Genomic DNA, 15404 nt, shown 5'->3' on the forward strand with positions numbered 1-15404 from the left:
CCCCCCTTACCCCTACCTGCAGATGCCCATGGCACTAGCCGATTTAGATGGACTTGACAAACAAATTAAAGCTGAAGTCTAGCTAACACTTTTTAGGCAGTTACAGCAACATGGTTTTTCTCCTTTTGGGATAAAGGTTTTACACACATCGATCAGCTATAATAATATCACCGCTGACAGTTAAAGTTAATAACACTGGTTACCTCATTACAATGACCTTTGAAAGGGGGTGGGAAATATTAGGCAGCTAGTAAACATATTGTCCCTGAAGTTAAGTTGTTGGAAGTAGAAAAAATGGGCAAGGTTAAAGATTTAAGGGAGTTTGTTAAGGGCCAAATTATAAAGGTTAGAAAACTGGTTTAGATCAGCTTCAAAACTGCAGCTCTTGTAGGATGTTTCTGGTCTTCAGTGGTCAGAACCTACCTAAAGAAGTCCAAAGAAGGAAAATCATTGAACCGGCGACAGGGCTGGCAACAGGATGGCCAATGCTCATTGCATGTGGGGAGTAAAGACTGCCTTATGTATTCTGATCCAATAGAATAGCTATTGTACCTCAAATTTCTGAAAAAGTTAATGCTGGTTCTGATAGAAAGGTGTCAGAACACACAGTGCATCACAGTTTGTTGTGTTTGGGGCTACATATCTGCAGACCGGTGAGGGTGCCCATACTGACCTATGCCCACAGCCAAAAGTGCCTACAATGAGACATCAGAACTGGACCATGGAGCAATGGAAGAAGATGACCTGGTCTGATGAATTCAACAATGGTTTGAGGAACACAACAATGAGTTTGAGGTGTTGCCTTAGCCTCCAACTTTTCCAAATCTCACTCCAATTGAGCATCTGTGGAATGCGCTAGAAAACCAAGTCTGATCCATGGGGGTCTCACCTTACAACCTACAGGACTTATAGGATCTGCTAACGATGGCTTGGTGCCAGGCACCACAGCATTCCTTTAGAGCAGGCATGTCCAACCTGCGGCCCAAAACTGCAGGCAATGTGGCCCACTGCCCCATGACAATTTTTATTTTTTTTTGCTGGGGAGGAAGGCAGTCAAGTCAGGGGCACGGCCACAGAGGCTGCCTCGGAGGGGATCATCCACTAGTTGTGTTAAATTAGTGCTGGGGGGGGGGGGGCTTTAGCACGGGAAGGGCGAAGCGGCGTTTTATTACTTATATACCTTAACCATAGTATATATTTTATATGCGGCCCGAGAAAATTTCTCTACACTCAATGTGGCCCAGAGAAGCCAAAAATGTTGGACACCCATGGTTTAGAGGATACGTGGAGTTCATGCCTCCACAGGGTTTTAGTGGGTGGTAATGTTATGGTTGATTGGTGTAAATGAATAAAAGGCGAGCATTGTGAGCACCCCATCAGTGTTAAAATGTTTGTCTTAACCATCTAACTGCCACTTTTCCTGGACAGCTTTGTCTGGTAAAGCAAGTTGAAAAATAACTGACTTACTAGTCAGATTAATAGATATAAATATAGGAGAAAAAAAAGCCTAAAAAAAAAAAAAATTTGTTACAACATAGAAGAGTTGGTAAGCTGCAATATAATTTAGCTTTCATTATTTTTTATATACTGTACTTTCCTTCTCACATGTGAGCATAGGAAGCACAGTTTTACTCTAATAGCAAAAATTATTCAAACAGTCAAGAGTATTTATTCCATAATTGTGTACAGTTTATAGGTTTTGTGTAGGTCATTTTTTTTATTTACCGGTATTTTTTTATTTATTTTTTTTAGTAACCTGTGTTCATTATAAGGGACAATAAAATTGAGCTTCTCCATGCACATTGGCTTAAAAAATGCAGCTTCTACAGGAGTTCTGCGTTTTACCTCTAGCAGAAAAATAACCTTCTGTTTTGTGTTTTCCTGGCAGAAAAAAACACTGAATGCTCCTAAACTCTCCTAAAAGCTTCTAAACACTTTCAAATTTCTGTGCAAAAATGCTCTATATAAGAGTGTTTTTTTCTGCCATGGGAACTGGCGTTTTTATGTCCAGTGTGTGTGACCCCTTAAAGATTTTTAAAAGATATTACTTTTCCATGTACAAATAAGTTTTCCTAATCTATAGAGATGAAACGTGCTACCGCTGTTAGTATGTTTTCAAACAAAATTAATATCAAGAGGCTGCTAAAAAAAAAATCCAGCTTATACAATAACAGGGTTCTTCATGCATCTACTTTTATAAATGCCCAAAATCCCAACTTTGATATCTGGTGAGTGATTATCATCCTGATTTGTCAGATGTGTCCCTACTAGTGTACTTCTGCTGCCCTCATTATCCAATCACAGGCTGGGGTGAGACTTAGACCAGGCTCTATCGCAAGCTGTAGTGTAGTTTATAGGGAGTTGCAGGACCTTTGTGCGCTACCTGCTGGCATGGGTGCCTGGACCACAAGACAAATCCTTTGGCAAGTAAAACCACCAGAATATATCAATTTAAACTGTTTATTTTGCAGTTTAAATGATGTTAAGCTTTCAGAAAAATCCATAAATGTTAATTTGTCCATAAACATTGATTATATATGCAGTGCTGCTTTCCGTCAATCTTCCATATGTGTATTCATCTGAAAAAAGTGCAACAAATGTGATGGGTATATTGTGCTGCTGGTGGGTAAACTTGGGCTTAAAGGAAATCTATGGTCACAGCATACACTTTTATTTTATAACATCAGCATTGTAATAACAATATAGACAATAGTTAATTTGGCAGTTTATGATAAGATTACTTGAAAAATCTTCTTTCATGTTGTACGTTCTGCTTGTCTGCTGACCATCTCTTTCCACAACTTCCTGTATTTCCTACATACACTGTATGTCTGTAGTGTGTCTATTGGAATGTTTGACCATTCTTCCAGAAGCACACTTGTGAGGTCAGGCACTGATGTGGACGAGAAGGGCTGGCTCGCAGTCTCCACTGTAATTCATCCCAAAGGTTTTCCATCAGGTTGAGATCAGGACTCTGTGCAGGCCTGGACAAGTTCCTTCAACCCAAACTTGCTCATGCATGTCTTTACGGACCTTGCTTTGTGTACTGGTCCAAATCATTTGGTGGAGGGGGGATTATGGTGTGGGGTTGTTTTTCAGGGGTTGGGCTTGGCCCCTTAGTTCCAGTGAAGGGAACTCTTAAGGCGTTAGCATACCAAGACATTTTGGACAATTTCATGCTCCCAACTTTGTGGGAACAGTTTGGGGATGGCCCCTTCCTGTTCCTAGATGACTGGGCACCAGTGCACAAAGCAAGGCCAAAAAGAGAAGGATGAGCGAGTTTGGGGTGGAGGAACTTGACTGGCCTGCACAGAGTCCTGACCTCAATCAATAAAACACCTTTGGGATGAATTAGAGCAGAGACTGCGAGCCAGGCCTCCTCTCCAACATCAGTGCCTGACCTCACAAATGCGCTTCTGGAAGAATGGTCAAACATTTCCATAGACACACTCCTAAACCTTATAGACAGCCTCTTAAGAAGAGTTGAAACTGTTATAGCTGCAAAGGGTGGGCCAACTCAATATTGAACCCTATGGACTAAGACTGGGATTACATTAAAATTCATGTGCGTGTAAAGGCCGGCGTCCCAGTACTTTTGGTAGTATAATGTACTTTGCAGCTTCTCCTCTCCTGTTTACCTTCATTGTCTAAGGACTCCATATCCCATGGTACCTTGCTGCCAAGGTACCATGATTCCTGTACCGACTCTCACCACCTCTGTAGTTCAGAAGGCAGGCTCTTTGAAATGTGTGACACAGCAGTGCCTACTCACAGAGCATTGTGAATACGTTTCACAGAATTCAAAGGAGTAAATATTCACAGATCAAGTTTACAGGCCTCAACATCGTTCCGATTAATGGGAGAAGGCTAGATATAATAGAAATACAATATGGAAATGAATATTTCTTTTTACATTTTGACCATAGATACACTTTAATACCCCTCAAATAATAAAAATCCTATGCAAATATATTGATCCCTGTTTGTTTTCTTTGAGGTTTGAAGATGCAATGAAATGTAACTATGCTTTTTACATACATACAATACACTATTAAATAAATTAACATATTTGATGTCATATTTTCCTGCTAGTTGTTTTTAGGATTTTTCTGGGAAAGAGGGTAATGTTGGGGTATTTAATGCTTAGGTCCACACAATTAAATTTTCAGATGAATTACATATATGGGAACTGTTTTACCTGCCAATGAATTTGTATTTGTTTCCATCCAGTCCTGATTTACACTGCTTTGGCATGCAGCACAGCTAGGTAGGTTGCAACACTTACAGTTAAAGTGACTGTAAATGATCACCTTTTAAACCAACCCATTCAGTTTATAATAGAAATGAAAGGGAAAACATTTTTTGAATAGAAATAAAAAAAATAAAAAAACAGAAAAAAAAAAACATTCTAAATACCTTTTTTTAATATTATAAGTGATCACATTCCCTGTGTTCTTAGCTGCATAAGAGCTGGGGGGAGGAAAAGCAAGAGCACACTGAGCTGCCCAGTGACAGGCTGTGCAGGGGGGGCATTTTCGATTATTGGTGGGGGTGGTTTTTTAGAGATATAGAAGATAAAGTAAACTATGTTGCCATCATCCCGTGGTAAATTCAAAAAGGGGGGTTGGTTCCTCAGGCCAAAAAGAAGAAAAGTGGGATTTTGTAGGCAAAGGTGAATTGTATCAATTTTATTGAAAGGTTTACACATAAATATAGCAAAGCAAAGAAAAAAACAAAAAAACTGAATTATATTGGTAATTCATGTTACAGGTTTACAATCAATTATGAACCATTTTACTTATTAGATTGAAGTGGTGATTCCCGGTTGTAGAACTGGGGTTCCGACGCGTTTCGCCCTAAATATCTTACCTTTTTCAGACCCAACAAGCCCAGGATCCAGTAACAAGCCTGGGGGGCACTGGACCTGAGAACCCTCCAACTTCTTCATGGGCATAGTTATTCCTGGAATCTAGGTACACAAACAGAAAAAACAATGTTATCTTGTTTTCGATATGACCTTGCACAATAAGTCGCTGATTTTTGTATTTCTTCACTTTTCACTTTGTAGAATATGGTGGTGATTTTTCCTTGATAAAGGCTATAAATGCCGAAACGCGTCGGAACCCCAGTTCTACAACCGGGAATCACCACTTCAATCTAATAAGTAAAATGGTTCATAATTGATTGTAAACCTGTAACATGAATTACCAATATAATTCAGTTTTTTTGTTTTTTTCTTTGCTTTGCTATATTTATGTGTAAACCTTTCAATAAAATTGATACAATTCACCTTTGCCTACAAAATCCCACTTTTCTTCTTTTTGGCCTGAGGAACCAACCCCCCTTTTTGAATTTCCGATTATTGGAGGAGAGCATGACCACACTGTGCTCTCCTGCTTAGTGTAGTCAGTTTTTAATAGGAAAGCAGAGTGACTGGTTGGAACACCAGGGATTTCACAGAAAGGAAGCAATACAAAGAGAACAGGATACTTTCTCTTACAAGTACATGGTACAGCAGGCACATATCAGAAAAATGAAATTTTGGGGTAACAAACGTTTTAAGATATACAGTTGTGGCTCTCTGCTCCTATCAGCATGTTCATCATAAACACATTTTTATGCTGCTATATGGGGGAGGGGCAGGGCCGTCTTTTCCATTGGCCATACCCGGCGGTTGCCCGGGGGCCCCACTTGCCAAGGGGCCCCACATCGATCGATGGATTGGTGGCATGTGATGATCATGTCCCACACTCCCTGGTGGTCTAGGGCCCCCCCCTTGGTGCCTCCGGTCCGGAGTCCGGCGGCGGCCGTGGGTGCCTCGAGTCTGCCCTGCACACACTGGTTGCTAAGGCCAGCCCGCTTGGCATCTAGCAACCAGTGACGTGAGCAGCAGAGCAGACCCAGGATGCACAGCGCCGCCGCCGCACGCAGCGGAGGACTCGGAGGAGGATCCTCCTCCTCGTCGGCTCTCCTCCAGTCCTCACTCTCCTCCGCCTCCGTCCGTCGAGTCGACCGACCCTAGGAGAAGACTGGCTCCGCCTCCGCCTCCTCCCACCTCCTCCCATGCCATGTGCAGCCGTGTAAGGGTAAGTCTGCCTGCCAATTTTTTTTATCTCCTTCTCAATGGCATGAACATGATGTGAAGTCACAAGAGACAGTCAGACAACTACTACTACCTGTCCTGGCTGGAGGAGGATATACTACCAACTATATATTGGTCCCTGGCCTATATGTATATAGTAAGGTATATATTATCCTCCAGGTAAGTAGTTGTACTCTCTTGTAGTATATAGTGTTCCCTGTAATGTGTATATAGTCTATATACATATTACAGGGAACACTATATACTACAAGAGAGTACAACTACTACCTGGAGGATAATATATACCTTACTATATACATATTACAGGGACCAATATATACTACAAGACAAGAGATAACTACCTGGAGTATATTATATACCTTACTAACTATATACATATTACATGGAACACTATATACTACAAGAGTCTCTTGTAGTATATAGGATTCCCTGTAATATGTATATAGTAAGGTATATACTCCAGGTAGTTGTCTCTTGTCTTGTAGTATATAGTGTTCCCTGTAACATGTATATAGTAAGGTATATACTCCAGGTAGTTGTCTCTTGTAGTATATAGTGTTCCCTGTAACATGTATATAGTAAGGTATATACTCCAGGTAGTTGTCTCTTGTCTTGTAGTATATATTGGTCCCTGTAATATGTATATAGTAAGGTATATATTATCCTCCAGGTAGTAGTTGTACTCTCTTGTAGTATATAGTGTTCCCTGTAATATGTATATAGACTATATACATATTACAGGGAACACTATATACTACAAGAGAGTACAACTACCTGGAGTATATACCTTACTATATACATATTACAGGGACCAATATATACTACAAGAGAGTACAACTACCTGGAGTATATACCTTACTATATACATATTACAGGGACCAATATATACTACAAGAGTCTCTTGTAGTATATATGATTCCCTGTAATATGTATATAGTAAGGTATATACTCCAGGTAGTTGTCTCTTGTCTTGTAGTATATATTGGTCCCTGTAATATGTATATAGTAAGGTATATACTCCAGGTAGTAGTTGTACTCTCTTGTAGTATATAGTGTTCCCTGTAATATGTATATAGACTATATACATATTACAGGGAACACTATATACTACAAGAGAGTACAACTACCCGGAGTATATACCTTACTATATACATATTACAGGGACCAATATATACTACAAGACAAGAGACAACTACCTGGAGTATATACCTTACTATATACATATTATAGGGACCAATATATACTACAAGAGAGTACAACTACCTGGAGTATATACCTTACTATATACATATTACAGGGAACACTATATACTACAAGAGTCTCTTGTAGTATATAGGATTCCTTGTAATATGTATATAGTAAGGTATATACTCCAGGTAGTTGTACTCTCTTGTAGTATATTCTCGTGCGTGATTGTGTAGGCAGGGGGCCCCGGTGCACTGCATTGCCCAGGGGCCTATAAGGCTCTTAAGATGGCACTGGGGAGGGGGTGCATATCAAGCCAAATGTAGGTACTTAAACCAGTTGCATTTGAAGAAATATTGTAACTATGTATTTATGAATACGCAGCTGCATTGGTTTGTGTTCACTAAATCTGTCTAGAGTTTAGCTTTGGTATAATATGGGTGTTGTCTCACACAAATGAACACAATGGGTTCAGGATCAGGTGCCCCAGAATCTTTCTTTGCAATGTTCAAACAGTTCCAGGTTTGATTTGCAAACTGGAGTTACAGTGATAGCAGGCACTACTGGGAGGTGCACACATAGCATGGTATAGCATAGTATACAGTAGCATGGCAATATCGCTTTACTGACACCACCACAATCTGGTGGTATAATACTGACACTAGAGCAGGGGTAGTCAACTTACCTAAAATAGGGGACCTCAGGAGCAGTCCCTGGCATCACTCAAGAATCACATGTATTCTATAATGGACATAATGCCACAAAAAAAGGAGGTGCATGCAGTATTAAGATGCACCATCCCTACCAGGACCCCCTGTTACTTTTCTTCTTAATCCATAGGTTAAACATGGCTTCTTCCCAAATCCCAGTTCTTCTGAATACACCATAAATATACCCAGTATTAATATGTTTAGTTCCTTTCATGAGTAATCCAGACCAGGCAATTCTTCCTTTCCAAGAACATTATTTACTGTATAGATTACGTTACAGGATAGGGTAGTTTATAGTGAATGCATTAACATCTTCAAAAATAACATAGTCTCTCCTTACTGGACAATATGTTTGGCTGTGCTACAACTGGCTGCACTCTGCCCCCTCTGTCAGAGACAGCAGACATGCAGTAGGGCAGAGTTTCTGAACCCTTTTTCAGTCAAGGTACCCATTAAAATTATGGACAATCTCGATGTAAAAAAGAGGGGAGTTTTGGGACTTTAAATAAGGTGCATATAAACATGCGTCTCCATCCCTGAATCTGTAGCAAAAGAAGGGGAATTTTTGGGACTTTGAATGAGGCATGTGCGGCATAGAAATAATAGTCGATGTTAAAAACAAGAATTTTATTCTCTAGGATAATAAATGCATATCAGGTTACAATGTACATACATTAATTTATATCAATATTCATAGTTTGTTCTCTTGGATAATAAAACCATGTTGTGTTACAATGCACATACATAAGTCTGTAACCATATTCATAGTGAATTGCAAACCAAGATACATGAAAGCTAGCAGTCACATAATGGTACATATAGCATGATAGATGTAAAGCAGTTGTCCTAAATGACATGAACCACTTCAGCAGCAGAGTATAGTAATAAAAAAATGTATGGATAGGACATAATGATCTGTCTGATAGGAAGAACATGATGCATCAAGTAAACCCTACACGTTTCGTGGAATCGCTCCACTTCTTCAGGGGCAGATGCATTAAATGACTGAAAAAAACATAAGAGTCAATATGATCTTGTGTTAAGCCTCGTACACACGCAACGATTGTTGGCCGTGAATTTTCGGCCAACGTCCGATCGGCCCGATTGTCGGCTTGTTAGTATGATGCTTTCCACAACTGACTGCGACTTTTCGGCCGAACAAAATCTGGTGTGCATGCTATAAAATTTTTGTTGGCCGTCAACAGAATGGCCGATTGTTCGTCAGTCAGTACAGATTTCGGCAGACAAAAATCAGATGAGCAAGACTGGGCATGCTCAGAGAAGAAAAAACACACGGAAAGTAAACCAGCACATGACATCACTTCTGAAGTTGGTTGTTGTAGGCCTGAAAAAAGACGTGTGCAGTCTAGAGCACATTTCAACCAACACAACAACACTGGACAAAAGTCGGCTGATCGGTCGGCCAACAATCGAGGCTTTAGATACCAGACTATAGGAAAGGATTGTAACTGAAGGGAGGAAAATACCCTCCCTTTAAAATACTCACATTTGGGCTGAATATGATGTGGATGAGCCTGCAACAGGAAGGCCACTTAAGGAGTCTGTCCCGGGAACTGTGGAAATGGGAGCCAGGAAACAAGCTGGGAACATACAAATATTCTTCCAGGTCAAGACGATCCAAGAGTGGTGTGAGGGGGCTCCATTCTAAAATATGAAAAACAGGCAGTGTATATAAGAAATTACTTTTATTATATTGCATTGTTAGAAAATGTGTGAATGGAGCCTGTAACCAAGTAGAAAGAAAGGGTGCAAAAAGGAAGAAAGTGTAGAGGGTGAGTATATCCAAAGAGACATGGCCATGTGGTATAAAAAAAATAAAAAAAAGGAAAAACAAATAGAACTTAAAAAAGTGTATTGGGGGGACCCCAATACTAGGATGCGGATAGTGCTCAATGATGAACAGGTGTTACTATTATTTCTATGCCGCACATGCCTCCTTCAAAGTTCCAAAAATTCCCCTTCTTTTGCTACGGACAGGCTTAAGGCGCCCAATTCTAAAATGTCAAAACTATTCTGATAATTTTACATAATGCAGTAATATCAATACACGTAGGGCAAACGAACGTTAAAGCTGATTTTGTCTTCCAAAGCAAATACACTTTTGCAAACTGGACTTACTAGTATTCCAATGTTTCTCTTCTCCCTCGGTTTTTCTCCATCACTTAGCTAATGAGACCCTTGAAATGATGGAGAGAGACAAGGAAGGGCCAAACAAGGATGGTATGTAGGCAACTGACATCCTCCATATCAAGTGATGATGTTATTGGTCGTTAGGAGGTTGGCAGCTAGAAGGTTGTAATGGTGTACATTGAAAACCTGTGACTTTGTGTAACTAAAAGGCAGGTTTCATCCACCCATCAGCTTGTATACAATTATGAGGTGATTTTTAGGCATTTTGTCAAGGCACCCCTGAAGAAACCTCAAGGCACCCTGGTTGAAAAAGGTTATGGACAGAGGCAGAGACTGTTGGCATGCTACAAAAGTTGGTCAGGGACCACATACATGCTACAAGAGATGGTCGCTATTCTTTTTTTTTTCTTAAGGCATGCTACTGGAGAGGGTCAGAGACTGTAAACATGGTGCAATACATGGTCGGAAACTGCAGACATGCTACAAGAGATGGTTATAAACTATAGGCATGCTACAAGAGATGGTCAGTGGCTATGGAAAGGGTACAAGAGATGGCCAGAGAATGCAGACATGCTACTGGAGAGTTTCAGTGACTGGGGACACGCTTCAGAAGACAATCATAGATTGGGGACACTGCTAGTAATCACTGATATTACTGCCCCTTTACAAATCAATGCCCCAACATTAGTGCTCTCAGCAGCTTTCTGTGCCATATCTGATATATGAAACCCCATTCTAAAAGATAACAGGAAAAAAAAAGAAAATAGATGGACAGCATAAAAAAGTAAAATAGTCTGAAATAAATACAGTAAACTAAAGCAGACCATAGACGATTCGAATTACGATTTATCGTTCGATAAACGAAAGCGGCACTCGTGCACATTATCGAGTGTACCATCACTGTGATCCGAAAATCGTACGACAAAACATTATTTTTTGTGCCTTTTAACCACATCTCTACCGGACACACTCCCTACTGTTCTGTGTTTTGTTAGGCGAAATCATACAACTCCCCCACTAATGATACGAAATTCGGCCGATTTTCGCAAAAAAACCCAACATGTTGGATATGTGAATTTTTGCTGTCGTACGAAAATCGAACGTTTTACATACCACACTAACGATACGAAAATCGTTCGATAACACTGCCATTTACGATTTTCGTACGATATTCGAATCGTCTATGGCCTGCTTAAAGCATTTAACTATCAGAAGCTACTCTGAAGACTATCTTTCCTTCACCCTTGAGTGGGCACCAAAAAACAGAATACTGTCTTTAGGGGCCCAAAGGGCTGAAAATTAAATGCCAAAAGGCCAGTTTGGGCACGAGGCCCCAAGAAGAGAATGTATTTCTATAAGCATCTGAGATTAGCAGTACAGCTTTACAGATATTAGGCTTTGGCAGCACATACTGGCACCAGAACATTTGCTATTCTAAAGAATTAGAGATTTGTATAATATAATTACAGATATTATAAACTGCTAGGGTATATTTACAGACAAAACAAGTTGGCAATATCATTTTCAAACCATTTGACAGCACTATATTTTCAGTGACTATGAGGCTGACATTATACATTTACATACTCCAAAGGATGACATGTTATTTTCTATGAATAATGAGTTGTCATATATTTACTGACGATAGGGTTGTCATTACACTTTTCCTGATGCCAGGGGCAGACACTCCATTTTTCCAGGATCAGAGGTTGGACCAGGGATTGGCATTTTGCTTTGCACAGTCACCAAACGTTTGTACGATTCTCCTTACAGGGCTGGGCAGTTCATGTAAAATTTGGAAGCCGACCAACGAATAATTTACAATTGAGGAAAAGCATGTAACTCCTGCCGTTGATATGGTGCACTGACCTGGTTTTGGGAATTCTTTGTACAGGAGCAGAAGGGATGCCTATTTTCTACCAACAGATATCACAATATACAGTAGCTATCGCTGCTTTAAAGAAATTAATCTTGCCTAAAGTAAATGTGGTTGCAGAATGACAGAAATTCCAGCAAGGTGGAAAACATAATACCAAATCCACCATACAATTGATTGCATCTTTGAGAGAGTTTGATGTTAACTGTGAGTTGGGGCTCTAACTCAGGGGTCTCCAAGCTTTTCAGCTCGAGGGCCACATTGTATATTTTACACATATTTGCAGACCGAAAAAATCTATTTTTATTAAATAAATCCACAACAGTGGAAAACAATACAGTTTGACATGCAGCTGGCATCGGGACTGGATGGTGCACCTGTATCCTCCACCAGCACCTAAATGTAAAAGCCTCATGCAATGGGGCTAATCTTCCATAATGCATGGTGCCTTAAATCTTTACTTCCATCAGTCACCCTATACATTTAGTCCCCATTAATCTCCTCATACATCTGTGTCCCCATCAGAGTCTACAGAACATTTGTGTCCCCATTAGAGTCTCCCCACACATTTGTGTCCCCATCAGAGTCTCCCCGCACATTTGTGTCCCCATCAGAGTCTCCCCGCACATTTGTGTCCCCATCAGCTCCCCCTCACACATTTGTTTCCCCATAAGAGCCCCCCATATTTTTTTCCCCATCAGAACACTCCCTACACATTTGTATCTCAATGATAACCCCCCCCCCCCCCCACATTCGTGTACCTATCAGAGTCCCCTCCAGCTCCTTTGTATTCCCATCAGTCTCCCTGAACACTTGTATCCCCATAACCCATCAGATTATCCCTGCAAATCGGTTCCCCCCCACACATTTGTGTCTCCATCAAGTCTCCCCCTCCATCAAGTCTCCCCCCCACACATTTCTATCCCCTTCAGAGCCCCCCCCCCCCCACACACATTTCTGTCCCCATCAGTCTCCCTGCACATTTGTGTCCACGGCACATTTCCCCCCTACATCAGTGTCCTTTACCACTGGACAGTGTGCCTTTAATACTGATTAGACAATGATTAGAATGGCTTTAGTGCATTTCTGCTGCACCTCCCGACTCCCACCTTGCTATTACAGAAGCACGCTGTATGTGAAATTACAGCAGTAAAGAACGTTGATGTTAATGGTGAGTGGGAGTGAAGGTGCAGCAGGTCTTTATTGGTTACTAGGGTGCCAGTGGTTTTAGCAACCAACAACACAGTAAGACTATAGGCAGGATGGGCTTTGTCAGGCTGCAGAACTTGAGCTGCATACTGCCAGGGAGTGAGAATGCAGTGCAGGTTCCACAACCTGACATAGCTTGAGCAGTCTGAGGACTCTATCTGCGGGTCCTACTTTGGAGACCCCTACTCTAACAGATAAAATGATTGAAGACAGACTGCGTAGCCGAAAAAAACACAATCAGCCTGCATTAGAAAAACATTTTTCTTTGAACATAATTCAACTCTAGCAAAGACCCTTAAGACCCATACACATGATCAGAATATCATACAAACAATACCGCTTTCGAAGTGATCTTACGATAATATGATCATTAGTACACAGCTTTCATATGAAAATTTCTGAAGGGACAAACACAAAAATCTTTCTCATACGATACCAGATCTTTTTTGTTTAACCACTTGCCGACTGCCGACTGTAATCCTACTGCGGCAGTGCAGCTCCCCTGGGTCCAGCGACGTAGACCTACATTGCTGGACTCCTAGAGATCTCAGCGGCACGCACGCACAGCTGGAGGCTCACTCCCGATGTGTTTAGACAAAGTGGAAGTCCCCGCTGTGTTTAGACACAGTGGGAGTCGGGCCGGAGTAGGAGAGGTGGCGATTGCCGCCTCCCTTCCCTGATCGTCAGGGAAAGTGTGAGAAGACCCGACTGTTTTGTTTATATAAGCAAGCGGGTCTTCTCACATTTTCCCCGACGATCGGGGAAGGGAGGTGGCAATCGCAGGCGGATCTTCTCAGTGACAAACAGAGAGAGATCACAGGATTCAGCATAGCTGAACCTGCGACCTCTGACTCTGTCACAAAACCCCCCCTCCCCCCCCACACGTCAGTAAACATGAACCCTTTGATTACCCATAGGGTTAACCCCTTTCCTGCCAGTGTCATTATTACAGCAACAGTGCATATTTTTAGCACTGATTACTGTAGTAATGTCACTGGTCCCCCAAAAAGTGTCAAAAATGTCAGTTAGGGGTCCGATCTATCCGCCGCAATGTCGCAGTCCCGCAAAAAATCGCAGATCACCACCATTACTAGTAAAAAAAAAAACAATAAAAATGACAAAAATCTTTTCCGTAGTTAGTAAACGTGATAACTTTTGCGCAAAACAATCAAAATACGCTTATTGCGATTTTTTTTAACAAAAATATGTAGCAGAAAACAAACTGTCCAAAAGTGTTAAAAAATTTAGATTTTTACATTTTTTTGGGAATGTTATATAGCAAAATGTGAAAAATATTGTTTTTTTTTTTTTTTGTTCAAAATTGTCGCATTTTTTTGTTTATAATGCAAAAATTAAAAATTGCACAGGTGATCAAATAGCACCAAAAGAAAGCTCTATTTGTGGGAAAAAAGGGCGTCAATTTTATTTGTGTACAGCGTTGCACGTACGCTCAGTTTTCTTTTTAAAGTAACCCAGTGCTGAATCGCAAAATAGGGCCTGGTCAGGAAGGGGGTCAAATCTTCCAGCCTTAAAGTGTTTTCGTCCAAAAATATGATACAAATACACCACAAAACATGACATCACTTCCGAATTTTTATTCTGTCGTACGAGAATTTTCATACTTTAGTAACCTAATTTTCAAATTAGAGACTAGCATGCAAAAAAAAAAAACAGACGATCATACGTCAGATAATCTCATCAAAAACACTTATACAGTCATTTGGCTTTTTTTTTCAGCCTGTAAATGCACCAATATGTTAGCCTATGTATCCAAGCATACATAGGCATTTATAGGCATATTAGAAGAAGAGCGTTTGCAGGCTGAAAAAAAAAACATCAAAAGTGTGTTCAGAAGAGGAGCTAAAGAGCAGAAAAAACGTTGAACGTGCCTAAACGTGTGTAAGTGCATCAAAACACGCATTTGAGTCTTAATGCATTCCAATGGACAGAATAAATGAATATTCTGGCCAATAGAATCTATTAGTGCTCAAATGCTTATTGCATCTAAATGTGCTTAAATGAGCCTAAACACACATGCAATATAAAGCCTGCAGGTGTGTTTTTTTAAAGAGGTTGTAAACCCACTCTTTTGACATTTACCTATAGGTAAGCCTATATTAAGGCTTACCTATAGGTGCTATAAATATCTCCTAAACATGCACCGTTTAGG

The sequence above is a fragment of the Pelophylax lessonae genome (genome assembly GCF_965119305.1).
Source record: "Pelophylax lessonae genome assembly, chromosome: 1".
Taxonomy (NCBI): Eukaryota; Metazoa; Chordata; class Amphibia; order Anura; family Ranidae; genus Pelophylax; species Pelophylax lessonae.